Source organism: Patagioenas fasciata, chromosome 8, assembly GCF_037038585.1.
Source record: "Patagioenas fasciata isolate bPatFas1 chromosome 8, bPatFas1.hap1, whole genome shotgun sequence".
NCBI classification, from domain to species: Eukaryota; Metazoa; Chordata; class Aves; order Columbiformes; family Columbidae; genus Patagioenas; species Patagioenas fasciata.
This window is the reverse complement of record NC_092527.1, coordinates 5,159,190-5,186,210: the sequence shown is the minus strand read 5'-3', so window position 1 is coordinate 5,186,210 and position 27,021 is coordinate 5,159,190. Positions and strand designations below refer to the sequence as shown.

The 27,021-nt window shown below is 41.1% G+C and overlaps 1 long non-coding RNA gene across 1 annotated transcript; it reads left to right on the top strand.

Moving 5' to 3' along the window:
- Positions 1 to 396: 396 nt before the first annotated feature.
- LOC139828531 (uncharacterized) lies at positions 397 to 20,765 on the top strand. Its single transcript, XR_011740217.1, has 3 exons — positions 397 to 939; positions 4,805 to 7,659; positions 18,122 to 20,765. It is a non-coding gene; the product is annotated as an uncharacterized lncRNA (long non-coding RNA).
- Positions 20,766 to 27,021: the final 6,256 nt, after the last annotated feature.

Below are 27,021 nucleotides of genomic sequence, written 5' to 3'. Positions count from 1 at the left end.
GCTTGCTCCCATCCTCCCAGTCTGCCATTCTGGGCTCCTTACTGAACCCTTTGGGACTTTGCCCCATGCTCAGCCCTGTGACAAACTCTCCGTAGGCAGCCTCAGGAGCTCTCCCCTCTGCTCCCTGGACACACTCCTTTCAACAGCTCCAGGCTCAAGCCAGAGAAACTGGCCAAAGGAAGTTAAATCATATATTTTTCTGATCCTGCCTTTGAACTTAGGTTATGGCTCAATAACACCATAAACCCAGCTTCAGGGCTCCTTTGTACTTCATCAAAAGCACCACAGCTGTGCAGACACACTGATCTGGAAGAAGCTGATCCTGTCGACTGGGTATGAACTCACCCTGCCAGTTCAGATCTGTTCAAAACCCAGTGAATGGTTCCATTAGCACAAACAGGCTTTACAAAGGATTAAGCATCACCCGCCCACCTGCAGCCAGCACAAAGCCCCTCTCCAGTGCTGGGCTCATCCAAGGGAACAGTTGCCACACACACAACCCTGCTCTGATCACACTGTTTTGCTGGAGGCCCTGCCAGTGCACAGATCTAAATCATCACGGAAACCAGGGAGAGAAACTTCAAGGGAAATTCACCCGGGAAAAGAAAAAGGTTCTTCTGGAGCACAGCACCCAGGATGTATGTGGAACAACCTTAATTTGCACTTCAGTTCTTTGGCATCTCTAATACAAAGGATAGTGACAGTGACAGAAAACTGAAGAAAGATGTATTATGTAGCAGCCCACAAGGCAGAACCATCATGAGCCCAGGAACGTCTGACATCATTCCTCCCCACAGAACAGTTCACATGGGACACAATGACCTCTCAGAAGAAAGATGTTTGTCACAGCAGCTGCTGCCCACACAGACTTGCTGTTTCTGAGGCCTCGAGAGGATTCAGCTCCACAGAAGCTGGAGTAAGATCAAGGCTCAGTTCAGGGTAAGTTACATCTCAACAGACAGAAAAAGTTAATGTGTTTTGTTCAAGTTCCCAGCGTTCAGTTTTCAGGTCATATATCTTCCTACACTCCATTGTTTAAGTAAAATTTATTACTGAACTTTGAAAAAATGAACTAGAAGAAAATCTATAGCCTTAGCTTCTGGACCTACTTTTGGAGTACTCAGACCACTGCAGTATTTTCTTTGCAGTTTTAGATTCCTTGTTTCTCAGTGATAGTTGTTGCAGGGTCCTACATGGGATGCAGGCAGCAGTCACATTCTAGAGGGAATAGGCACAGGGGCTGTTATTGGGAATAAAGCAGCATTAAATGCAAGTGCTCAGCCTCCGCACTAAGCCTGCTGTGTTCACTATTTTCTGCCTGTTATTCTACTGGTTTCTATCCAATGATTTACAAATTGTATGAGTTGCCTACCTATAGCACATCAGATTCAGGTAAGTATGTGAATTTACGTACTTAATAATGTATTCCTCATACAAACTAGTAATTTCATTTCTACATGTGCCTGCACAACTACTGTAGGGGAATAAAACAACAGCTGCTCACAGCAGAATTTGGGTAAAAGGTGGTTTTCTGAATTTCCTCAGCATTCTGTGACATGTCCACCAGTTTATACCCGTGGTGTGTCATTACAGCCTAAGAAATTCAACGCATATATGAAATAATCCATACTGGTTATATATGCTTCATACCACCAGCTTCAACAAATAATATTGTCTAATCCCATTTGATTTTAAATGAGATTTTAAATCCTTTCCTTGCTCTTAAATACCTTTTGAAGTACTATAGTAAAATATTCTTTTCAAATTTATTCTGTGCATCTTTAAACTGCAAGGCAATCCTTTTCTCGAACTGTTGCCTTCTTCCTCACGCAGAGAATTTCCATCACCGTAACTGTACATGGCAAGTGTCTTCATGCTGTGGATCTGCAAGGGGTCTCAGCTTTCTCCTGCAGTTTTGTGATTGACCAAGAGGTGCAGAAGCAGGGAGTCTCTCTGCTCACACCAAGGGCTTCCTCTGCCTCCCTTGTACCAACAGTGCCAACCACAGGGACCACGCCGAACAGCTCAGGGACCTAACTGAACAAAAACTAGTCCCACCAAAACCCAACAAATTCTGCCAGTGTAGAAATTCGCAGCAACCGAGGGCCGTTAAGCTTGCACTGCTGTACATGCACATGAAAAGGAGTGGCAAAGACACATGTCTGGGTTAAGTCTAGCTAAATTACACAATCAAACCACACCTAAAGGTTCCATACTGACTGTCAATGTCTCCTGTTTAAAACAGCGTTATAAATTAGAGCCCTCTTCATAAAAAATAAAGCAATGTTTGTGAAGAGAGATCACAGGTCTTTCTGGACACCCTGGTAGAGAAGGCATGCCAGTGCTCAGTCACCCAGGCAGTTTGTCTGGTCTGGAACAGAAGAGCCATCTTCAAGAGAGAAAATGACTCTAAATGAACTCACTCTCTCAAGCAGAGAATTCTGAGAGAAGCACACTGGTAGCAGCAGTGACACAGGACCCTGTTAGAGTCAGAATCAGGCAGCTGTTGGGAGAAGAGCCTGGTAGCCAGGGAAATGTCATTCAAGTCAGGAGGGAAAAAAGGGATATTAAGTCCACAGTGCATCATGTTATTCTGTACATCACTAACAGCTTTTCCTCATTAGTATTTCAAGCTTGCTTCAGTGATCAGTACAGTGTTATTTTCCATTCTCTTCCACAGAATCACAGGGAGGCTAATTTTCAGTGATAGGTTAACAAATAACTTAAAACTTTGTCAAGAGCGTACAGGTTTTTTGACTGCCTGTGCAGTCAGTTTGACAGCTTGAGAAGCAGGAACAAAGCACTGGCAAGGTTGAAAAATCCTGTGGTTGCAGCAAGGAATCAGAGAAAGTGAAGAAGATGCCTATAATGATCTAAAAACAAAGAAAAATGCCTCAGATTAGCCCATTAAATATATTTACACTGCACAGCAATCCAAACCAAGGCCTGGCTTACCAGGCCGACACAGCAAGGACAGGAGGTTTTAGGATACAGGCTGGAACACAGGAATCTGAAGTGAGGGCAACACACACTGTAGATGTGCCTTTTACAGTTTACAGGAATAAATAAAGGCTCAGGGCAGAAGAGTGTTAAACACCTGCTCCTCCCAACGATTTCAGTAGAGGCTCTCAAGATCTGTCATCAAATGTACAAACTGCTACTGCATCACCGCTGGAAATCCTGGTATATTCTGTACCTGCTTTGAAAGGTATTTTTTCCTACAGTGCATGAAGATGGGCTCAATAGTGTAGCCATTTCAAATAGCAATCTTCCCCTATAACGAATGCAAAACTACAGTCATATTTTATTGAAACGTTAAGGATTTAGTCTCTCCTACCTCTCAAGGCTTTTCAGGCAATTGTATTGATAGCTGGTGCCTTCTGCCAAGTGATTCATGTTTTGTATGGGAACTGATCTCATCCCTTGGTAATGATTTATGATTGATATATATAGACTATCCACTGACTGACCAGAAGGCACATTAATTTCTAGTATCCCAGGAAGCACATTTTAAAAGACAGTTTCAAATACTCAAAATCAACATCTTATTGGAAAAGCAGATAAATACTAACCACATCACGTACTCCTAGATTCTGTTTAATTAAAATATCCTGGCATTTTAATGGAAGACTTCAGTGCCTTCTTAATTGAGAAGGACAACGAGAATGGATGCATTATTTTGTATGAAATGGAAATATCATGCTAAGATTTTCAGCTCTCTTCATCCTAAGCTATGTTTCTCCGACATGGTATATGCACAGAGATTCCGAGCATTTTACACGCAAGCACACAGCCCATTTTTTCTGTCTAAATACCAAATCATTCTCAATTGGTACTTCCTAAACCAGAAGTCTCCTGTCTTTTCACATAGTCTCTGGATATCATTTTCCCTCCTCCCCCATCTTCTAATGCTGCTTCAGTCCACTTTAAACTCACTTGCAAGATGCTTTTTTGGCTTATAAAATCACGTGCAGAACCTCGGCTTTTAAGGGTCTGCAAAATAACATCTAAGACAGAAAAACTGGTCAGTCAATACAAAGTTAAGCACAGGTTTGTATTCATTACAACTAATCTTAATCAAAGACAATAACTTGTCACTACTAACAGAAAAATAAAGATGGGTAATGGACATTGATAAACCACTACTTAGTTTAAAAATTAATTTAGAAAACTTTTAATGATAGAAAAGAGTCTGATTTCCAAGCCCATCAACCTCAAAGTACCAAAACACTGCATTGGTATGGTGCTTTTTATTCTTATTTCTAATATCTTGGACATATCAACTTTACCCTATTCCTCACTGCTCTATACAAAATCCCAGTAAGCAAGTAAACACTGGCAATACAGAAAAGGACTTTGTAGATGATGCAACAACTCCTAATTGTTTCTTGCCTAGCACAGCTCCAAGATTCTGAAATCGTATTTATCAGACAGTTTCTAGAACTTCATCCAAGAGGACAAATTCTGAAGCATCTATGGATCTCTGTATTTGTGTATATTATGGCATTCATTTGCATATTAGATCTAATTCAGTGGTAGCAGTGGCTCAGCAGACGACAGTAATGCCTGACATGATTTAAATCATTCAAAGAAGTGATCCTGAAAAAAAGCAAGGACTCCACTAAGGATAAGGGAAGTAAACTGCTCCTGGGACAGAGTAACTCACTGTGCAAATACAGGGACAAGAACAAACAGGCAGATAGCAATCCCATAGAAAACAATCCAATATAAATGGAATATAAATCAGCCTGCTGCAACACTGGGAGGGTCTTAGTGACTCATACCTTCCTCTCTGATGTTGCAGGAAGACAACGTGTTGCTGCATCTCAGCTGGAAGATGTAATTACCAGCAAAGGGACTGTACCCTGTTAAACTGTCTGTGACAGCTCCTGAATACTTAAGGACTCAGTGTGAAAACCAGAAGGCAAAAATAAAAGAGCAGCAACGTTAATCTCACCTACTTGCTTCAGTTCGAGTCATTCACAAGGTGCGAGGTGACAAAGGCATTTTCTAAAAGCTTCTTGAGTCTGACTGTTTGAGCACTTTCCAGCCAGCTCCACTGCAGAGTCAAATACGCCACCTGCAACCAGCATTTTGAATTCACCGGTCTGATTTTGCATGCAAGTAGTGTGAGAGCATTCATATAGGTTCTAACTGCTCAGAAACAGGTTCAAGTTTGGTAACCTGTGGTTGTAAAGATTTCAAATGTAGTATGCCCTCCTTTCAAACCTGGACGACACGAGGCATGGGAATTCAATGCACTCCGACGCCTGGGCAAGTTCACACACACTCCAGTGTCCCTAGGTACGTACTACAACTGGTTTAAAGGTCTACTAAATAGTGGTCAAGATCTATTGCCTTTCCTATTCCCTTTTTCAAACGACCTTTTTGTTGATACATTTCTACACATCCTCACTGGTCCTACCAGGGATTAAAAAAAATAGAAACAGTACTTCGAGATACATTGTAAACTTTGGGAAGACGCTTCTAAACTGAAGGTCACATTCTTGTCCCTAAAGCAGTTCCATCCCAAGATTATTATGCTACCGTACCCTACACTAAGAAAAGCTAAAAAGAGTTAGCATGACGTGTTCTCCGAAATAGCTGTAAAAGACTGCTCCAGAGATTCATAGTGAAGATTAGCAGTTACTAGATGAGCATACACAAGTTCATAGAACTAAATTACAACATCGATCCATTTCTAGTTAAGACTACAATGATGGCTCTTCCCACACTGACTCTCGGTGCCGTGTACAAGGGGTCATGGCTGCTCAGCGCCTGTGATCCAGCACACAGGAACTCCACAAGCCTTGGACTTGCTCTACTTGGCTCAACATCCAGGCTGTGGCTCTGCAAATCACTTATGCTCCAGCCTGGGATGTCAACTGGCCTCAAATGACTCCTTATAGCCTAGATATGGCTAATTAGCACTAATAACTGCACTGAAGTCATTAAACAGAGACATTAAAACTAAAAATTTGCATTTGCTGATAGAACTTCCAGGTTCGTTCTTTTAAAAATAGCATTTACATTACATAACAAAATAACAAGGGAATTGCATCTCTCACTGGGCAAGTATCACATACAGCTTTACATATTTTCATCCATCTTTTCTGGAAATCCAGAGTACCCCTTTTTCTGAAGGCATCAAGAGTGAAATAAAACTGTCTACACAGGTAGAAGACATCAAATATACATAATACACATAAATATACAAAGTAACATTAAAACAGGCCTGTCAGAATAGTTCTGCCCGACCTAAAGCTCTATGCCCCATCCACTCTGAACCAACACAACAAACTGATTTGCAGCATCACGTACTGGACATGCATTGAAGACTTCAGAGGAAGACTAAAATTAAAAGGATTCTTAAGGGAAAGAGGGTTTGCGATATGTCAGAACGGCATGTAATTTCTGTCATCAGAGAATACTCACTTTGAAGTGTGAGGTAAAAGCTTTTACCTGGATCTGTCCCAACATCGTTCAAGGAGACTTAGAGACAGATTCTGAATTTGTATTCTTTCATAACGTGCGTTTTTCTTCTAGCATTTGTATTTTCTTGGTTGGCTTTAATTAACTTCTTTCTATGCTCATAAACTTAGAGAGGATTTTCTCTAAGCTCTTACATCTCTAGCCTATATTAAGATATTTTAAGCTTTAAACCTCCAGCACATTTAATGGATTTAAACCATTTAAGAAAGAAGGAAAAAGTGTTAACAAAATGCACTCAAGCTGAGCATTTTTGCATGAACTTTCTATTTGACACAACTTAAAAGTTATTTTAAGATAGCCTAAGCACTCCTCCTTGGGCCCAATCACAACAAAAATGTACTTTATTTCCCATGGAATAAAATGTGGCAAGCTGGGAAAGAAAAAAAAATGGGGAACATGGGGGATGGAACAGAAAGAGCTAATGTGAACTGAAGCATAAAAAGACCGCAATAAACAGTAACCAAAAGGTCTGTTTCAGGAAAGGAGCTTCTAGAGTCCATTAAATTAAGAGGTTGAGCTATCAAAACATGTTCGGAAAAAATGAAAATTATAAAGAAAGCAAATCTATAATGAAAGATAATAGTTATGGGTGAATGTTTAGAAAAGCACAACCATTTAAGAAAAGAGATGTGTCAGTGTGGTACATGGTGGACTTGACTTTAAAAATTGCTCACTCTCCGTACTACTCCTATTTCCAAATATTTGGAGTTAGTTTGGTTGGTTTGGTTTGTTTTTCTACAGTGACAGAGCAGTTCTCTTCTACTTGTTGTCTGATATGTAGAGCTTTAATAGCGTAACCTTGAGCATCACGTCCTTGCCTGGAAATACCAGCCTTTCTAGAACACAACAGAAGTAACTCCTGCAGTTAATCTTAGCTTTTAATTGGGCAATTCAGAGGACGGCAAATATGATCCCTACTGTCTCTTCTTCCTGCTCACCTCCTAACTGTTACCCACACAGAGATCTTCACCTAGCTGGAGAAACATGACTGGTGTTGGTTCCAGCTGAATATATACACGACAGACACAAGTCTTTCCTTCCCCAACCAGGAGAAGAAGAAGATCTGTATCTTGAGGATCAACTCCATACAGATTTTGGAGTCCCACTCACTCTTCAAGTAATAGTTCAAGTTCTTTTCCTCCTTTGGAAGAAGAATTGTTCTCCCTTGTAAGTACACTAAGGTTAGACTCTCTCTTACTTCGATATTAACATAGCAGATGGAGCACAAGCAGCACTGCAAAGGAATCCGATCTAGTATTGCTGCTCCCTGTGGTAACCACAGACACAGTTGTGGACTTTCAACCATCTATCATTTAGAAAGGAGCTATCAGCCAGTTTTGTGCTCAGACATCTGAAGCACCACAAAAAGGACTGTGAGTCAGTAGTTCTCAATGATTTTAAAGGTCTTTTCCAACCTAAATGATGCTATGAAAAAAATGAGCACAAGACATCCTTCCAACCTTAGTTTTTAGTATTTATCGCCACCAAGATCATTGTAATAAAAACGCTGTGCTACAGAAATTGTAGTGTCTGATTTAAGCTGTCATATTTTTATAAAGTTAATTACACAAGTGTTATCTTATTCTTCTAATATTTCTAGGAATTGCGTAATTTATGCATTTGTGAATTGCATAACTTACACAAGTGTTATTCTTGCAAATACACAGTCTGTAACTGAGTGTCCTGGTCAGCGCTGACATAGAAATAAAGCCATGGACACACTAAGTGGCTGTGTCAGAGACATGGAATATGGTGACGCTTCTTGTTCAAGATTTGTGTTTCTGTTAATTGAGAAGTGCTGCCTGTTCCAGTAATTCGTTTCAACAAATGCTTCAGTGGTTAAAACACCACTTTCTGAGACAAGACTTCTTACATTAACGTGGTGGTGAGGAGGATGAAATCTCTCTGTGTGTAATATAATGTGGAATTGAAAGGTTTGGTAGAAGATACACACAATAAGTAAAAGCTGGTTTTAAATTTTGTGAGTCTGCATCTGTTGTTCAAAGACACGTTAAGATCCCAGTTTTAAGTCACATTCACATGCTGTTAGTCTTCCTGATGCTCTCAGATACCAGCTAGAATCTAAACAGACAGAAAGTGCTGACCCACTGGTTCCTGATGCAGCTAAAGCTCCTGTTTTCCAGTGGCACCACATGAAGTGGGTAAGAAGCAAAAAAAACCACTGCTCAGAAACCACTGCAGGCTTTGTGGCATCCATGTGCAGTGACGCAGGTGGGCCCCAAGTGCTCCTGACACGAGCAGGCGCATCTCAGAGCAAGGTGAGCACTCCCAACGGAGAAGCCTGTAACTTGCACAGGGACTGCAGCTTCAAGGGACAAGCTCCACCTTTCAGCCCGGTCTGTGGCTGGCTCTTCATCCTGGACAGTACAAGGAGGCACAATGAACCTCCACTTACATGGTCTAACAGCCCTCATTTTGTTCCTCACAGGGACTTTATACTACTTCAACATTCCCTTCCTTCCTTTTGACAAGAGGTAGAGTGGATGTCATTCTGGCCCTGTTTCAAGTAGATTTTTGAATGGGTCCTGAAAGCTTGCTAGTATGAAAGCAATATAATTTGCCCTCCGGATATACAGAGTTAGGGCTTTCAATCAGAAAGATTTGAAAGCTGTAATGTTGCTACTGTATTCTCATTTTAAGATCTCATTTAGCAGACCTATATAATTTTGCTCTGAGGAACCTCTGGGCTGACTCAGCAACCAAAGAAAAACTTTGTCACTGGCCTTCTATGCCACCACCTAAAGCTCCTAAATCTGGAAATACAAGCAAGCTCTAAGCACATATAATTTTAACAGTTCCTGTGTTGAGTATACACAGCAGGGCTACAGGTAAAACAATGACAAAAGAGAAACTGGAGGTAAATGTGGCATCTTGTATATTGAACATAGTTCTGACCCATTCACAGCCCCATAGAAATATTCCTTTTCCCTCGTGATCTGATGATGATTAAATTTGGATCAGATGATTTTGTAGGGTCCCTTCCAACCTGAGCTGTTGTATGATTCTGTGACCTGGAGACACTCAATCCATAGCCGGGAATTGTCTAATGTCTCTAGAGGACAACTCAAACTGAAAAAACATAGCTAAGAAATAAACGCAGTTTTCTCTATGTGTCACTGGAAATGTTATACTATTAGAGAAGCTGACAACCTATCTAGGCCAGTTCTTTCTGACAACACCAGAGAAGAAAGGTATGTAACAGGAATAGCAGAGGTCCACAGAAGGGTAACAAAAACGCCAAAGATATTTAGAGCCCTTCCACATCAGCGCACCTGTTTAGTTTTCAAATTTTTAATTTAAAAATGTGAGTTAGCAGAATTGATTAACTGTTCTTAGCCTTCAAACAAAAGCACTAGTGTGACTGAAGAAATTAAGATGTAACACCACATGCAGCTGATAAAAAAGTCTTGTATAGAGTGCATGATTCAGTTGTGAAAATCTATGCCACAAGTTATGAGATATAAAACACAGCAGAATTTTAAAATGCCATAATTCCTTATTACACTATTCTAAATAAAAATAATCACAAATGACATTCAAAAACAAATCAACACGGCACCTAGGCTAAGAAATTTTTCCAACTATCATATAGTTTAAATGTTATTTATTTAAATATATCAAAACACCTGACACTCTCCTGTTATCACAGAGGGTTCTGGACTACAGTAACCTATATCAGCTACTGTGCAGTGATTTATCTATTTTCTTTATTGTCTTATGAGGGTCACAACAATGCCTTACCCCTTTCTCTCTAAATACAGAGCTGAAATACCCTGCTCCAAAGAGTTTAAAAGCGTAGAGGAGTGGCAAAACATCAAAAAACAAAAAAAGGAGGAAATTCTACGCCTCTGAGAAAGATAAATGAGTTACGCAGTGTAGCCATGCCTTGTAACTAGTCAAAAGTCTGCCCTATGAGTAGTTTTTTCTTGACATATAAATAACCTATTTCATTTTTGTAAACCACATTCATGAAATGAACAAACACAAAGTAAAACTGTACATAACAAACCAACTAGTGCACTACTTCAGACAGTGACAGACAAACAGAGCAACAGACCTATTCTTGCACAGAAATATTTGTTGTACTGTGAAATACTGGCTGCTTTAACTTTTACAAGCTTAATTAACCAGCATGCTGGCATACTCTGTTTTGGAGGAACATCTGAAGCGCGTGTTCTTGCAAAAATAGATTACCAGAAGTTACATTCAGAAAGTAGTGAGATTGGCTCTAAAATACAAATGTGTGAATTAAAAAGTGAGCCTAACACAAGCCTTAGTATGGCGAAAGCTTGCTTTTATTTTTACACACTTCGTATGTCCCCAGGCAGATAAAAAGCCTCAAGTCCTGCTGCCCGTATCTACCCACAGACTCCAGCACACACTGGCCTAGAAAGCCCACCCTGTAGGAAAGCTGAGATTAAAATTCCCAGCTGTCCAAGCATTTGCTTACTGGGGTGAGCTTTAAACAAGGAAATTGCAACTGTCCAGACAATCTTCATTCGTCAATGCCCTTCTCCTCTGAGATCAAATAAGCCCAAGATCTTACAAGAATAAGTAGCAAATTATAAATGTACTTGCTTACTATACACCCTGACTTTATTGACATGTACCCCTTACAGAATGGGAAAACACCTACTGCCATATTCCCTGCGCTCACCATCTGTCAAGTGGTAGCTATTGGCTAACGTGGGCTTTACAAAACTTTATTATCCAGTGATGCTAATTATCCCTTATGGAACTAAGCAATATAAAGTTGTTTTTTTTTTTTTTTTTTTTTTTAATTGTTTTTATTTGGACGTTACTTCTCTTGAACAGATTTTAAGCTGTGGGCAACACTGTTCTCTGTTGCGCTATTCTTTTTGCTGAGTTCCCACTGGTCCAGTCCTATTGTTAGCAAAGCAAAACCACAAGGATCACTGGTTAAACCATTTTGTATAGCAAAACACAATTTGTACTTTCTCACACAAAGTGTATCCAGTTACCTCTAGATGTCTGCATCACTATCTACTACCAAATAAGTTTATGCTGCTCAGCTCGCCTTTTGGAAATAATTTCTAGAAAGCTGTTCGCTGAGATTTTCTTGCCAGACATAAGCATTTATTTCTTTCAGCATTTCCTAATAGCTTATTTAACTCCACCTGGTTTTTGTTTGGTTCTTCTTCAACACGCTGGCTTTGATGGGATCCTGTAGAGTTTCTCTAACAATCCAGGAGCAGAGAATAGGATCTCTAGGCTCTTTATAGGTAGTTGTTCACAGCCCAAGAGGGCAAAGCAGCAACCTGTTAATGCTCTGTAAGCAAATACTGTCCTTGGACAAGCCAGCACTGCCGAAACTTGCACATATGTCTGAACATGGTGAACACAAACATTGTTTTTTGGCCAGATGCTACCTCCTTCCCCTTCCTTTTCTCACTGAAGTTCTTCAGAAGACTTGACCTCTAATGGACTTTCTCATTGACCACATTAAACTCACCCACTAAGTTGTAAGCACATTGAAGGTTCAGAAGAAACTTTTAATCAAGTATTTTTTCATCAGAGTACTAATCTGCTGAAACTAAAGCTACCTCCAGGATTTGGGCTGTTTGGGATACACAGCTTGCTCCAAAAGAAGAGTTTAAAAAAATTTTCTGAAAATGCCACAATATTTACCACAGAAGTGTCCCTCAACCAGAATTTCTTTAGGAATGCACCTGACAGATCAAAGTCACTGTTTTTCTTGATCCGACAATAGATACACAGAGAAGGGGAACTGCTAGTAAGACAGATCACATCACTTCAAACAGCAAGCTGAGGCCCTTGAACGTGGAAAAAGTCCTCTGCTGTGCAGAAGGTGAAGGAAAATTAATGGTCTCAACTGGGGTTCTGTGATCTCTTCCCATCTACTATAATACCCATTTAGAAATGGAGCTTCACTGCAGCTTAAAGCTTTAAAGGTCAACTTCTCACATAACTGCAGTACAAGGCATGGGGTGTTTGAGTTCAGCTTTCAGCTGAGTGAAGGAACATCACTGCAATTTCTTACCACCTAAAGTGCCCTGCTATCAGGTTAAATGCAAAATACAAACAGCTGCACACTGCTGTGTGCTGACTTCATTTGCACATCGTGGAAATTCAGAAAGGCAGAAATCAAATTAATATGCCGGGATGTATTAGGAAAGAAAGAACATAAAAGCATCTGTGATCCCCTGTCACGGAGGCAGCCCAAAGTGACTCCAAGAAAATTTAAGCTTAGACCAACTTTAATCCAGAACCGAAACCACACAACAGACTGAAACCAAACAACAAACACAAGCTGGGGGGGGTAATCCAAAAATCAATCAGCACTCTGAGAACATTTAATAAACAGCAGGTTGGGTATACCAGTTGAAGATATTATACACCACACAGGAGTGATGTTCCACAGCCCGCACACATGCACTCAAAGGCCTCTCGCTCACGGGTTCCCAGAAGAAATAGCCAATTGCTGTGGGGCGAGGGCTCACTCAAGGGTACATCCTGAAGAAATAATCACTCACCAGAAGAAGGGGAAGGCTCTGGATCCCGGGAAGTCTCCTTACACGGCATCCCAAGGGCAGATCTCCAACCACTGCCCACCCCAGCGCCACTGAGGCAACTGTGAGCTCACTCCAGGAGTGCCTCAGGGCCTAGGCACCCCATTGGCTGAGACCCCTGTCTATTGACCGAGGGTCCCGCCCCAGCCCCCGCTCCCCCAATCAGGGTGCAGCAGCCATGCCTGGAGGCGGGTGCCGGGGGCACAGGTGACACTGACCCCACGGGGAGGGCGGGGGCAGCAGCAGCACGGCAGGCAAAAAGCTGCCAAAGAGCCATCAACTGTCCTACTGAGAGCTCCAGGTCTCTTCTGGATTTAGCATCCTCCAACAGTAACTGGATTTCTAGCCTCAGAACTGTGAAGTAAGGAAGGGAACCAGTATGTGAAGGAACTGATTCCAAAGAAGTAAAAGTTATAACAAAGGTTACACAAATAAACTGAAACGTTTAAAGAGAATAAATTGAGCAATTGAGAAAATATAATGTAGCTGGACAACTTACTCTGCTACAGCTACAGCAGCTACTGCTAATAAGCAGTTCCAGCAGTTAAAGCCAACAAGAGAAAATACTAATACACTGTTAAAGGGAAGGGGGGACCCCAAAGCCCCCCATAAATCAAACCTGCAATTTCTCACCTGATGAAGGTTTCCAGGCTTAAACGCCAGCTTAAATTCTAAAGCACAAGTTTCCCAAATGGTGACCTGCACTAGACGAAGCACACAGCCCAAGGCTTTAGCGTGAGCCTCCAGGAGAGCTTTACAAATACCTTTTTGTATGCACCACAAGACAAGACTTGGGAAAGCCCCTTTGCATGTCCTCCACTTCCAGGCAAGCTGAAAAATAAGGTCAAGCCCACTCTCTGAAATGTCTTGCAGATAACTACTGGATTGTGTTGCAGGACATTTCCCAAAAGTTATTACACCTTAGGCAATTTCAAACAATTTTCTGTTGCCATAGCAACAACCAAATAGTAACTGCTGATGTCAGCTGGGATTTCCAGGAGGATGACAGTGACCAGGAGTAGAAAGATATGAAGGACGCTACACCAAGGCCTATGGGACTCATAGCTCTTCCATTCTCTCCCTTCATGAAATCGGGTTGGTGAGGATGAGTTAAATGGCTGGACTGGGCTCTGTTCCTAACAAGAACCTGTGCTCCAGCTCCTCGGGGATTAGCAGCTACTTCTCACTTGGTAAGCAGGGCACAGCCTCAGCTCCCACTAATCTCCCAACCTCCCTGCTCTTTCTCCATCTATCAGGACTCTCTCCAATCTCTTTTAAGATTTACTCAGGCTCTTACAAGAGAGAGGAAGAGATCTTAGATCTCAAGGACAAACTTCTTACTTCCCTGCCATGACTCAAATTATGGGGTCAGGGCTAATCCTATTTCTTAGTTTTCCGAGCCTCCTGCCTTTGCTGATATACATGTAAACAACAAAGACTGCTGAATAAACAGACCTGAACACTGTTCTTGCTCTCAGTACTGAGCTACTGCAGACTTTGTGAGGCAGCAGGCACAAAGCACACAAGCTAAAAAGCCACAGTGGTAATGGTGAATTACAGTAACACAGCGAGCACATGGACACAGCTGCAGTTTGCACTGAGCGGAAGCAACGCCACCCCGCTCAGCGGAGCAGGGCTGTGGGATGGCCACTGTGCAAGGCACACGTGGCAGGCGAGCTGTGCCCGGCGGCCATGGATACACACACGGAGATGCGCTCATGGGCGCTTTGTTCCACCCTAACTCATGGCCAGAGGAAACTTAATTCACTTTGCTAGGGGACTGTAGACCACTGACCAACTAATTCTCTGCAGGAGCTGTGCTGTGTGAATGCAAGGCCTTATAATGCAGAGAAAGAAGTCAGCCTGAAGTAAACCCCCTGCATTGGTATACTCTAATATTCAGAAAAAGAATCTGAATGCAAAGTTGGATTTGGAGCCGTGGCCAACCAGCTGTTAGTTACGCTTTTGCACCCCTAGTCTCTGTGTTAACACATTGATTACACACAGATGTTGCTGAGCCCTCCTATTTCTCCAATGTGTTTGTAGGTACAGTCAAGGCAAAGAGCTCACTTTTTGTGCTTCTCCTCAGAAAACAAACAAGGTTACACTTCCCATTTCTAAGATTCTTTTGCGAACAAATTACGTAAACATTCACCTACTTCTACACTCAGTAGAAGTAACAAACAAACTTAACTTTGTTTCCAATGTAAGTTACCAAACATAACGTAAGTTACCAAACAAACGTTTGTGTGGTAAATGTGTAGACCATCTCAAAAAGATTCTTTATTTTTAATTTAAAAGCTTCTGAAAATCATAACCAAACAGTAAAGACTGAGTGAATAAAAAGAAGGATGTATGTTCTTGAAAGGTATCACCTCAAATGTGCTTAAACTCTTTTCGTTTCAAGGACTCTTCCATGCTAATTTCTAATTTAAGATACCAATCTTGATGAAGGAGAGGGAAACAGCAACAATCTTAATTCTCCTCCCAGTAACTATGATTCTAGAAAGGATTACAATGAAGAGTTAAGTATTATTTTCTCTTCTAAGTCTCATGTATAAATTCCTCTCATAAAAAAGAGCACAAGCTGGGAGGATAGAAAAAGCTACCCAGCGTCCCCATCAAATACTGTGCTTATTTACTGTATCATTTCGATTAAGATAACTTTCTCATTGCTGTAGCACTCCTGGATTGTTTTCTGCTACTAATTTGCAGCGAGCACACACCTGACTGCTGACTCTTAACAACAGGCTATTGAATAACCACAGCAACAAAACCAAACCCAAAAAATCCTCTCTAAAGCTGGCATGAAATTAAGCCACTGGATGTGAAGCTGCTATGACACTGTAACTCATGTTCACCAGACGTTTCAGCCGCAGCCAACAAGCCCCTCCAGGCTGATGCACACAAAGCAGTTGTGTCACCTGGAAAGGCTCATGCAGAGGGCTCATGAGGAAGAACTGAAGCTCATACTCTGCCAGCTTTAAGCTGGAAGCCGAGGGTAACTTCCGTTTTTGTTTCACCACACGGCTAACCATAAATCAGAAAGTGATAATGGAACAACCTGGTGAGCTGAGAGCTGTTCACACAGCTGCCTGCGGTGCAAAGCGCCTACAAGAGACAGAAGGCAGGATGTGACAGGGTGAAGAGGACTGGAAGAGCAGCACCTCGAAAGAAGATATGTGAAAAAGAACAATTAAAAGCATCCACTCTAATGGTTTCGATTTTGTTTTGGGGAAGTAGATTGGAATATTTATTCTGAGATGATATATTGGCCCTTTAAGCCACAGGGAATCTGGGGCACAAGATCTTTGCTTTTAGAAAACAGGAACCCTGGAAAAAAGTAAATAATTCCTGGGTTATTTTTTCTGGCCGTACAGACCACCGCCCTGCAAAGAGTCTGGCGACCAGCGGAGCAGCATTCTGCAGTGCACAGCCTTCCCCTCTAACCAGTGAAAAAAGGCCAATATCATTACTTGGCTCCTCTCTTCTAGAACCGTTTGCCTGTTGTCTTCAAAGGGAAAGACCAAGATGTTCTGCACTGAGCTTCACATTAAAACCACTGGGACGTAGAAGCTTCCTGAAAAAGCCTCTGCTACCTGTTTCTAAATTCTGGTGCTGGAAAAACTTTGTTAGAGATTTGAGTGAGCTTAGTCTAAAGGAAAAGCCAAAAAAAACCCTGGCTGGAGTACAAGATGTTTGTGGGGCTGAAAGAGGCAGGTGAGAACTGTTGTACACAGAAGAAAACTAAAAATGAGTGTAAAGACTCATACCAAATGCGCCCTAGTACAAGGAAGGGAAGAAAACAAACAGTATCCTCAGCTAACCTGTCTCAGTCACATATACACAACCCCAGCTAAATCTGCATTTTTCAAACATATTAACTGAAACCATGTACCAGAGATTATATATCCCAGAAATACTTACTTGATCTAGAAATTAATGCAAGATATCCTATTAAAAAAATGGTTTCAAACACAGAGCCCTCCAAATCCTTTATTTTGGTTTCTGATGTTTCTTGAAAGCTCAAGACATCAAAATCATTAATTCACACAACAGATGCTTCATTGCCAACATGAAAAATGCCTTGAACCACATTGAAATATAAGTACTGTCTTTACATCGTATACAACTCTTGAGAATTCGTTCTGATAGAAAGAACCCTCTCCGTTCAAATATTCTTGCTTCAGACAATGCTTGCTGATCAGCCCAAATCCCACACTGTGTTGGCTGCCTCACTGTTAGCTTCAATTGCCGTAAGGCAATTAGCTAAACTACACTTAGGATTATCTATCAAGTAACTGAAGATGACAAACCGTTTGGAGCGGGAGGAATCAACAACATAATGAAAACGCGTATCGAAAACTGCAGCGTCTCCTACGGGGGATTTCACAACTGCTCAAATGCGCTTCACCTCGTTACAGGACTGTGCAATCTCTTATGTGTTTTCACACAGGCTAACTCGCTCTTTACTGTGCATTGTTATAAAGAAAGCCTGGCCTGTCCTACACAAAATGAGCCCAGATATATATCTGCAAAAATTACCCTCCTGATCCTTCCTATAATACTCAGACCAGTGTGCACAAGGTCTTGCCACAGCAGAGAGATAAAGCAATCATTTGTCTTTAACACTCTATATAAACTATGCCAGGTCTGCATTGGTTCCCTCCCCGCCCCGCCCCCCAAATTAAAGCTGAAAGATGGCAAAGACATTTCTGCTTTTGGAGAGGCAAAATCAGGCAAAAGCCAAATATGTGTCCTGGCTCCCTTCTTTGACTTCCTATGTGTTGGGATGCTCTGATCTCGAGCCTGGAAGAAGCAGTTCCTCAATGCTAACCAACTATCTTGGGCCCCTTTACCTTTAAGTATCCTCATCCACACCACAAACAAATGCCCAGCTTTTTTGTACACAGGGAGGTTCATTCACTGGGCTACAGAGCTCAGTTCTTTTCTGATTTGGTAATAACTGAGAAATCATCTATTGGCTTTGCTAGGCATAAAACTGTAGCAGAAATATTATGAAACATCCTCCTAATTATGTCTGTCTTAATTTACAGTTCTTCATACGGAAGATTAAGAAGTAATCAAATTGAGGAAACAATGCAACAGGATGAGAGGTGTCTATAGTGCCCCAAATTATTATGTTTATATCGTCTTTAAAATGAGAATGAAAACTGTTTCATCACCAGCTGTGGGCAATTCACTTTCCCAAATCATTTAAATCAAGACATCAAACTATCTTTCTAAAAAAAATGGACTTTTTTTTTTCTGTTTATTAAGAAAGAATAATTATTTTAATGGATTTCATTTGAATAAAACAGCACAGCAGAGCAATGAAGAACTCCACTGGAAACTACTGTGAGCTAGGGGCAAACACCTAGTTAGTAAAGCTAAAACACCCAAAGAGACTATATCCTAAAGTCAAGTGGAATAACCAACTCAAGAACCAGGACTTGATTTTGTTGAAGAGCATCAGATGTAATATCAAAATGACTGAACAAAGTACAGACATCCATGGTTAATATTCAACTCTTGTGCTCTCTCCAAAGATCTTACTGTTTGACCTCATTTTATGTTTATATTTTAGGCCTCTAAAACACCCTGTGGACCCAAATCACAAAATTTAACTATACCACGTCAAAATACGGTGGGGTTTTTGTTTATTTTAAGCCACCTGCCCAATAATTTTACCAGGTTGCCCGGATGCTTTAATTCTAAAGAACAGTAAGAAACCATCATCCCATTATCTGCTCCCTCCCCTCTCATCACGACTTTCTAAACCACTTCCATCTCTCCTCTCACTCCCCTTTACCAGGGTGACAATCAGTCTATTGTAATAGCTTCTCCCCCACCCCCATATGGAAGCTGTCATATATTTTTCTGAGTTTTCTCTGCATTTTTCCTATTTCTGCCCTGTGACCTGGGTGACAAGAACAGTACAAATACACCATGAAATTGTATAGTGACCCACGGAATACACAACCACGTCTGCAGGACCAGGACCCCATGCTGTAACTCATTATAATGACAGTTTTCAAGAAAAAACAACCACCTCCACCACCACTTACTGGGCATTAGAGTTTTTACCACATAGTGGATATAATCCCCACTTTTGCTGCTTTGCTTAGAAACAAAACAATATATTCCACGTAGCAAATAAGTGTCCTTACTAGATACAGCCTCCAGTCGGACAGAATGTTTTATCCAAAGCTGTTCAGCAAAATGCAACACAAAAGTACCACGGAGGAGATGTTGGAAGAACTAATACACCTACTGTGGGCACCTCTGTGCTGGTCAACATCAGCACCAGCAGAAACCAGAAACAGTAAACGCAAACACCACCACCTCTTACTTGCAAAGGGAGCAGAAAGACTAAGGAATGATTTTGACTACGGGGATTTCCAACAGCAACTAAAACTTTCCACAGAAACCATGCAGAATCTGGAGATGACAGCAAAAATATGACTCCTTTGATTCCTCATGGATTCCATTTATCTCATGTTTGGTCCTCCCGAAGGCACCTTCCTTTGACAAAGTCCCACCTTTCAAGTAAATAAGAAAAACCACGCATAACAAAGATAAAAGAGAACTGTTTATTCACTACAGACACATGATGAGAGAAAAACAGTGTGTTCTGGTGATCCACCTTCTGGCCTCAGGCTGCCACAGCTTCACTGAATTACGACTGCTCAAGCAACACTATCCACATCATCTCCTTCCTTTCAGTAATTTCTCATCTATTTATTCTTTATATAAAACCTCAGAATACACTTGGATAGTTAGCAGTGCATAACAGAAAATGCTCAATTTCCCTGCTTCATGGCTTTGATGTGGAAAACACTGTTGCCAGTCCCCTTTCACTTATTCTCCCTATCTGTAACTGCTCCATTTTTTCTTGCAATTGTGAGATTCCAATTTCTGCAGAAAGTTATGTTGGAGAAGAAAAAAGTAAATTAAAAGGCCACATAAAAGATGAGCAGGTGGTCTGGCTCTGTTCTGCCCATGGACAAAAGCTCAGACATGGGAAGTCTGCAGCACCTCCAAGAATTGCCCTTGGTCTTGCTATGAAACTGTCGCAGCTACAAAATTAGGCTCAAATCAGCGATACCTACACCAGAACAGCACTTTTTGAGTAGAGTTGTGCCATGAGAGGTGTGGGAACGTCCAGATTCTTCCATATTTGATAGAAAGTAGAGTTTTGTTTTTTCAAGCCCATGAAGCCTGTGGAGCACAGCACGGAGCCCAAGTCTTCCCTATGTTTTGTCCTCAAAAGGCTCTTCTGTGGTACAGAAACGTTTCCATGATTCCACCCATCACTGCCCTTAAAAACAATGCACTTGAACCTCCCTTTTTCTTGCTAAAATAATGCAGGCCAGCAATAGCTGTTTCCTATGTCTCAAAACCTCACAAGTTATTACAGAATCACTATACCCCTAGGCTTTCCTCCCTTGTGAGGGTGCTGCAAAGCAGCACTACAAAAGGGCCTGGACTTTGTTTCTAGCATTCAAGAAATGGGATGAAAAACAGAACATCTCATCCATCAGGCTCTGAACTTCAGGACCACTCAAGAGAAAGTATTTCATGGACAATTCTCCTTAATCGTACGTTTTTCTGCACTAAAAATGTCAGCTCCAATTAGGAGATGAGTTACTTTTCGTTCTGGCTGAACTAGTTCACCCATTCTTATTCTTACCTTTATTTGACTGTTTGTCTCCTTGTGGCTGAAGCAGTTCCAGTGCCCAGGCTCTTCCACATCAGAACAAAGACCAGGTGATCACATCATGGAGCTCGAGTAGTTAAGAGACCTATTTCATACTTCCAGTAATGGCTCACTGACGTTCGTTTGATCTCCAACTTCACACACGCATTCACAAATAAGCTGTACAAAGGCTATGGTTGAAAAGGAACAGATGATATACTCTTCATAGCACATCTAAACTGGCAGCAAATAAAGGAATATTATGATTTAATGAGGTTGCAGTTTCATTCAAAACAAGTACAGCTGATTTTGCTTAGCATCTGGCTTAAAAGAAAATTTCCACTTTTTGTTTTATTACACAGGCACAAGTTCAATGAAAATGAAGTCAAAATGGTGACTTGTACACTACTGAAGCTAAGAGTGATTAAGATGAGCAGTAAGTGAAAAGAAATGTTAAGTCACAGAATGGCTAAGCCATGAAATAACTCCTAGTAGTAATATAACTCAGGCATGATTTTAAAATAGACAGAAATTCCTGAGGCAGTGGCAAATAAATCAAAGTGGATACAAGTTCAAAAGCTAACTCTGTATGTATGATTCAAAGACGGCATGCTGTCAAGTATCAACAGTACGCAGTATTTTTGCGATCATCTGGGCAAAGGGTTAACGTAATAAATGCTGACAAGCTCACACAGCCAGCAGGACGAGAAATACAGACTCTACTTTGGCCCCAGACACGTGCCCGCAGCTCTCGGGCCTGTCAGGCAAGACCGGACGTGTGGAGCTGCTGTCAGAGTTCTGCTCACAGACCTTTACTATCAGATCGCCTTATGAATCACTTCCTTCATTACTCATCAGCTTTCCACCTCAGCATCATAACCAGATACAGCAGCTTCCTGAAGCACTCCATGAAGCTACTGTCTTCATTTATTTATACAATTACATTTAGCTGCTTTTTTAATATGCAAAGGAGGATGGTATCCTGAAACACAACAGACATGGCACTCCACTCCTCTGGCCTCTTAAAAGCACTTGAGAGCTGTATTACATCCTGGCACACGTCTGGACGTTCATCGGTGACATGCCCAACACCGAGCTTGTGTGCCAAGTGACCAGAGCACATGTCACGCCGTCTGACAGGTCCTCACAGCAGAGACCCAGCAGCAAGGAGCTTTATAGCACTTGTGACACTGACCTGAGCCAGGACGCTGCTTCTCCTTTGAAACTGGAGAAGGACAATGTCCCAAATGTTGACAATGATACAGAAATACAGCTGTTGAGAGATTGTGTCTTCCGCACAGTTTCCCGGTGATAATTCAGGTGGTTCCATAACTAGACAGAGCATTGTCTCTTCGTGGGACTGCAGCAGGGTGGCAGAAGATAAAGGATCTTCCACCTTCTGAGAAGAAGGAGCTCAGCACTGGCAGGGACAGCAATGAGAAGTTACCTCAGCTGAGGCCACTGTTCGTTTGAACCATTTTTCTGAAGCTGCAGATGCTGGCAGCAGAATTCAGAGACAATAATGTCAAACACAGTATTAATTCTTCCTTGAAAGTGGAATAAACTTGCTGAAGTGCAAGGCAACCAGGTACGATGCTGCTTACTGAAGCTAAGGAAGAAGATGACCAGTAAAGAAAAAAAATAATACTACATTGACAAGTAGTTGTGCCAGCAGGTAAGGCAGCACCTTGCTGTTTCTAGTTGTTGAGGGTTTAGATTGCAGGGTGACAATAAAACCCTGGCAGATGTATTGTTAATCTCCTCTCCCCCTTCCCACTCAGGACAGACGATCGGGAGGGAAAGAAGGACAGAGAGAAGAGAGCTGGAAAAATCAAAAATGTTTTACTAATGCTACTGATAAGAATAGAGAAAATAATACAAAATATACAAAACCAATCCTGAAAGTCCCAGCGACTGCAGAGCCGGCACCCGAAGTCCTGGACTGGATCTGCAGCCAACCGGAGCTGGATTCAGTCTGGCACTGGGCCTCAGTTCACAGGGACGACTCGCGAGGTCCTCTCCTAATATCAGCCATAAGGAAAAGGGCTGAGATCCTCGTGATCTCCCGCTTTCATATGAAGTATTCACATGAATGGGATGTTATACACAGTTGGTCAGTTTCTTGGTCACCTGTTTCCTGTTGCCCCTCTCGAGATGTCCATCCATGCTTATCAATAACCTCGCATTCCATTGCTATGTTCACCAAAACATGGATCTGGTTCTCCAGGAAAACGCAGCTGATATGAAGCTTTAGCTGACAGGCAAATTCACTACAAGAGAAACTTGTTTTTTAACAAAAGCAGGACACTAGTATTCAAGGATCTCATTGGCTCAGTTAGATAATACACCAGATTCAATGTAGTAAGTCACACGGAGCTGACAAAAAAAACCAACCCACAGTGAAAAAATCTGCTAAAAGATCTAAACTCTCCTCTAAATACATACATGTCATTTATTCTCCTCTTAATTAAGTTGCCTTTGTTTCATACAGTGCCACGGTACTTGTTAGTGAGGAACATGTTTTATTACATCCAAAAGCTCGAGCACAGGATGCGTAAGTGCACTACTCTAAAGAGGGATTCTTCTTCTACTGTTAAAATGATTTGGTGGAAGGGCTTCTAATCATCCAGAGGCTGAAATACTAATTAAAAAATTCTAATCTAATCCTCAGAAATACACCCAATCTTTTCAATAGGCGTCATCTTAATCTGCAGAGAAGAAAGAGACTATTTCACAATAATCTCCACTTTCCAAGAACTGCCAAGAGAAAAATTTGCAGCAGGAAACTTTGGGATGAAGCCAAGTAATAAATATAAAATGAAGCCAGAACTGCAAAACACCTGCAAATACAGTAGAGGGGAATTATGTGCCTAAAGAAATGAACATTCATTATAGATTCTTTAAAGATTTTCTTCCTATTTCTGTGGGAAAACTGCAAAAGGTCATACAAACAAAGAAATGTTCTGCCTATCCAAACAAGTCTGAATTTTTGTAAATCTTTTATATTGTCTCCAAAAGAGACTATTGTAATTGTTCAGTCTCGCCTCCTGCCCAAAACCAGCCCATTTCACTGCTCATTCGTGCATCAAAACTACAACTTGCTGTTGAAAAAAACCTCTACCTAGATAGAAACCCATGCTGGGCTGAAAGACTCCAAGTGACGGAGAACCAACCACGTTCCCCCAGGTAAAGTGCAACGGACAGAGCATCTTACTGCCAGGCCACCAGTCTGGATTCGCCTTCCAGAACTTCCCCCGGCCACACGGCACTATCTACCCAGCCTCTGCTGTCACAAGGCTGGCCCCTGTCTGGGGAGGGTATCTGCAGGCAGTGATTGAATTGCTTTCAATATTCACTTGGGATGAATGTCATAGCTTGAGCTTTCCAAGTGTCTCCTCATTCTGGCAGGTCTTCTCAAAGTATGGATTTTAAAAAAGAGCGACAAACCATACAAAACTGAAATTGGATTTTGGGAAACATCAAGCTTCATGGTTGTTTTACATGCTGACCACACTGGCCACCAACAGTACTTTTAGTTGATTCCTCCTTTGTGGTTTTCAACAATCCTCCCAGGTTAAGGCAAGAACTGCCAGGTAAACCACAACTTCAGCTGCTCAGCGAACAGGCCAGACCAGGACCGACCGTGTGGATCAGGATTCTACACAGCAGCACTTAAACTGTGCCTGCGTCACACGTTCAGCTTGCTGCAACTACATTAAGAAGGACAAAGTATAAGCAACAGCATATCCCTTTGATCTAAGCCAGCTTTAGGGAAGACTTCAATGCATGTTTTTAAGGAAAGATTCATTGTTATAGAGATAAACATAAAATTACTCTTGGTATAGTCTATTTATGTTAGATTTATCTAACAATTTTGTTCACTACACAAAAAAACCCAGATCTGTTTACACAGAGACTTGCAAGGTTTTTGTTAAAACTGGAAAGATGAGATGTAACACAACACTGTAAAACCATGATTAAATGATAGGAAAAAAAAAAAAGCTTTGCTTAATTAGGAACCGTCACATAGATAGCAGCTTACCACAAGAGCTTCCTAATGAGTTCTTGAATTTCTCCTATTTTTCCATTAATTACCATGGTCTAAGAGAAGGGCTACTTCAGTCTGCGATGATACAAACTCAGAAGTCATCCTTAGCATTCTACGGAATACTTTGGAGCAACTGGAAATCTTTGCTGTTACAAGGACATGGGATGAAACGTGGTTCTGAAACAAAAAAATCAGGTCCTTAGGAATAAACAAAGATAAATTATTTAGAAAAAATGAGAGTTCATCAATGACAAATGCAGAAGGGGGAAAAGATTTCAGTAAACTGATGGTGAACATTTCTTTCCAATTGTTTCAAAAGCATAAAATTCTCTTTTAAAAATTCTCATGGATAGCTATACGCAAAAAGCCCCAGTCATTGCTGGAACAAGGAACTGATTCATCTCAGAGTGCTGCGTAACACCCATTTTAACTATAATGCATATTTTAGAAAGTAACAAAAAAGCAAAAAGTATATTCTTTAAGAAATATTATAAAATTCTATCTTTAGCCATTATTCATCCAGCCCTTGAATATTTAATTTCCTCCCAAAGAGAGCAGTTATTTTGGTCTGACAGCAATACCTATGTACAAAGGCTATACCCCAATTACGCGATTTCACTGGTGCTTCAGCTGCATTACTAATAACCTTCTTTTGGATATTCTTTTACCTATTCGCTTACATAGGTACTGCATTATTTTTCATGTAGAAAGTAAAATTGCATAGATAGACAGGGAAAGTAATGCAAGTAAAGAAACGAAGGTAAACGCTAAACACGGTTTGTTTGTTAATAAACACAGCACATAAGTTTTTAACTGGTTTTAATAAACACAGCAATGATGTCTTCAAGAATTCTCGGGATTTTAATCACTCAGGTAATACTGACTGACAAGAATGAGATCTAAACTTTTCAAACACAGGCCAGGACACTGCGTCTGCTTTTGCTTGGCCAAGAGACCCTTTCACATGCAATGTCAGAACTACCTGCTTGCTGTATTGCTGTAGGTAACAGTGAGAACACCCAAATACTAGTATTTAGGCCTATCTAATAGGAAAAATACTGGAATCACCAGTCAGATTCTTATGACCCACTTTTTGGCAGCAGTTACAAACCCTACAGAATGCCTAGGAAAACTAAGACTGTATTCATTTCTTGCTTTGATACTAAAAGTGTGTTTAGCATTCTAAACCAAACAAACCACAAAAACCCCCAGCAAAACACCACAAGCAAACACCCCCAAATAAGAAAACCCACCTCCCCCCAGGGGAACTATAACCTCTCTATATTTCTGTATCATCATTGTTTTATTGAGGAAAAAAAAAAAAAAAAAAAAAAACAGCATTGTAAATAAAGAGCATTAAATAGAACATATAGATACCAGGCATGGTTAATGACCACACACTCAGTTTTGCAGAGAAACATAGATTTCACCAAACGAGCGCACTTTGTGGAGATTATACCCACCTCTTCCACTGCCCTTGCTCTGAATCCCAACTCAATCAAAGAATGGCCACTCTGAGCCCTGTGGCAGCCTGGCACACTATTGAAATCACTGAACTGGTTAGGAAATAATTAGGAGCTAAATATTGTTTGCAGAAACCACACAGGAAATAGTTTATGTAATGGAAAAAGTCAGTAAAATGGAATTATTCATGGAAAATTTCTGACCAGAAAAAAAGAGGTCAAAGAAATTACTAGCAAAGAACTCTTCACCAGTTCAAATCGTCACAACAGGAAAAAACCAGCAACTGCATCAGCTGCTGCTCGAGGAGATCCAAGTACTCAGACACGACTTGGAATGTCTTAGTTAATAGGTGGCATCTAATACAATGTATTAGAGTCAAAAAATACAACTGTTAATCCCCATCTCCGCAAACATTTATATGTCCAACCCTATTAAAAGCACCTAATGAGATTACACCGATAAATGCACATCTCTTCCAAATAGCTGCGAGCAAATCTGTATGAATAGATGGTTTCCAATGAGGCTTAACAAACAGAAAGCAGATGGCAACGTGAAAGACGTCAGTTCTCCTCCACACCATGCACTGTAAAAGCTGGGAGAGGGTTTATGTTTCAGGTTTGATAACCTTAGAAAATGTTTTTAACTGGCAATCACTTGAACAAAAATTACCATAAGGAATTCAGCAATACCTTGCATGCTGCCAGGATACTGAGGATTTGGATTAATGATAGTTTTTTTGGACAGAA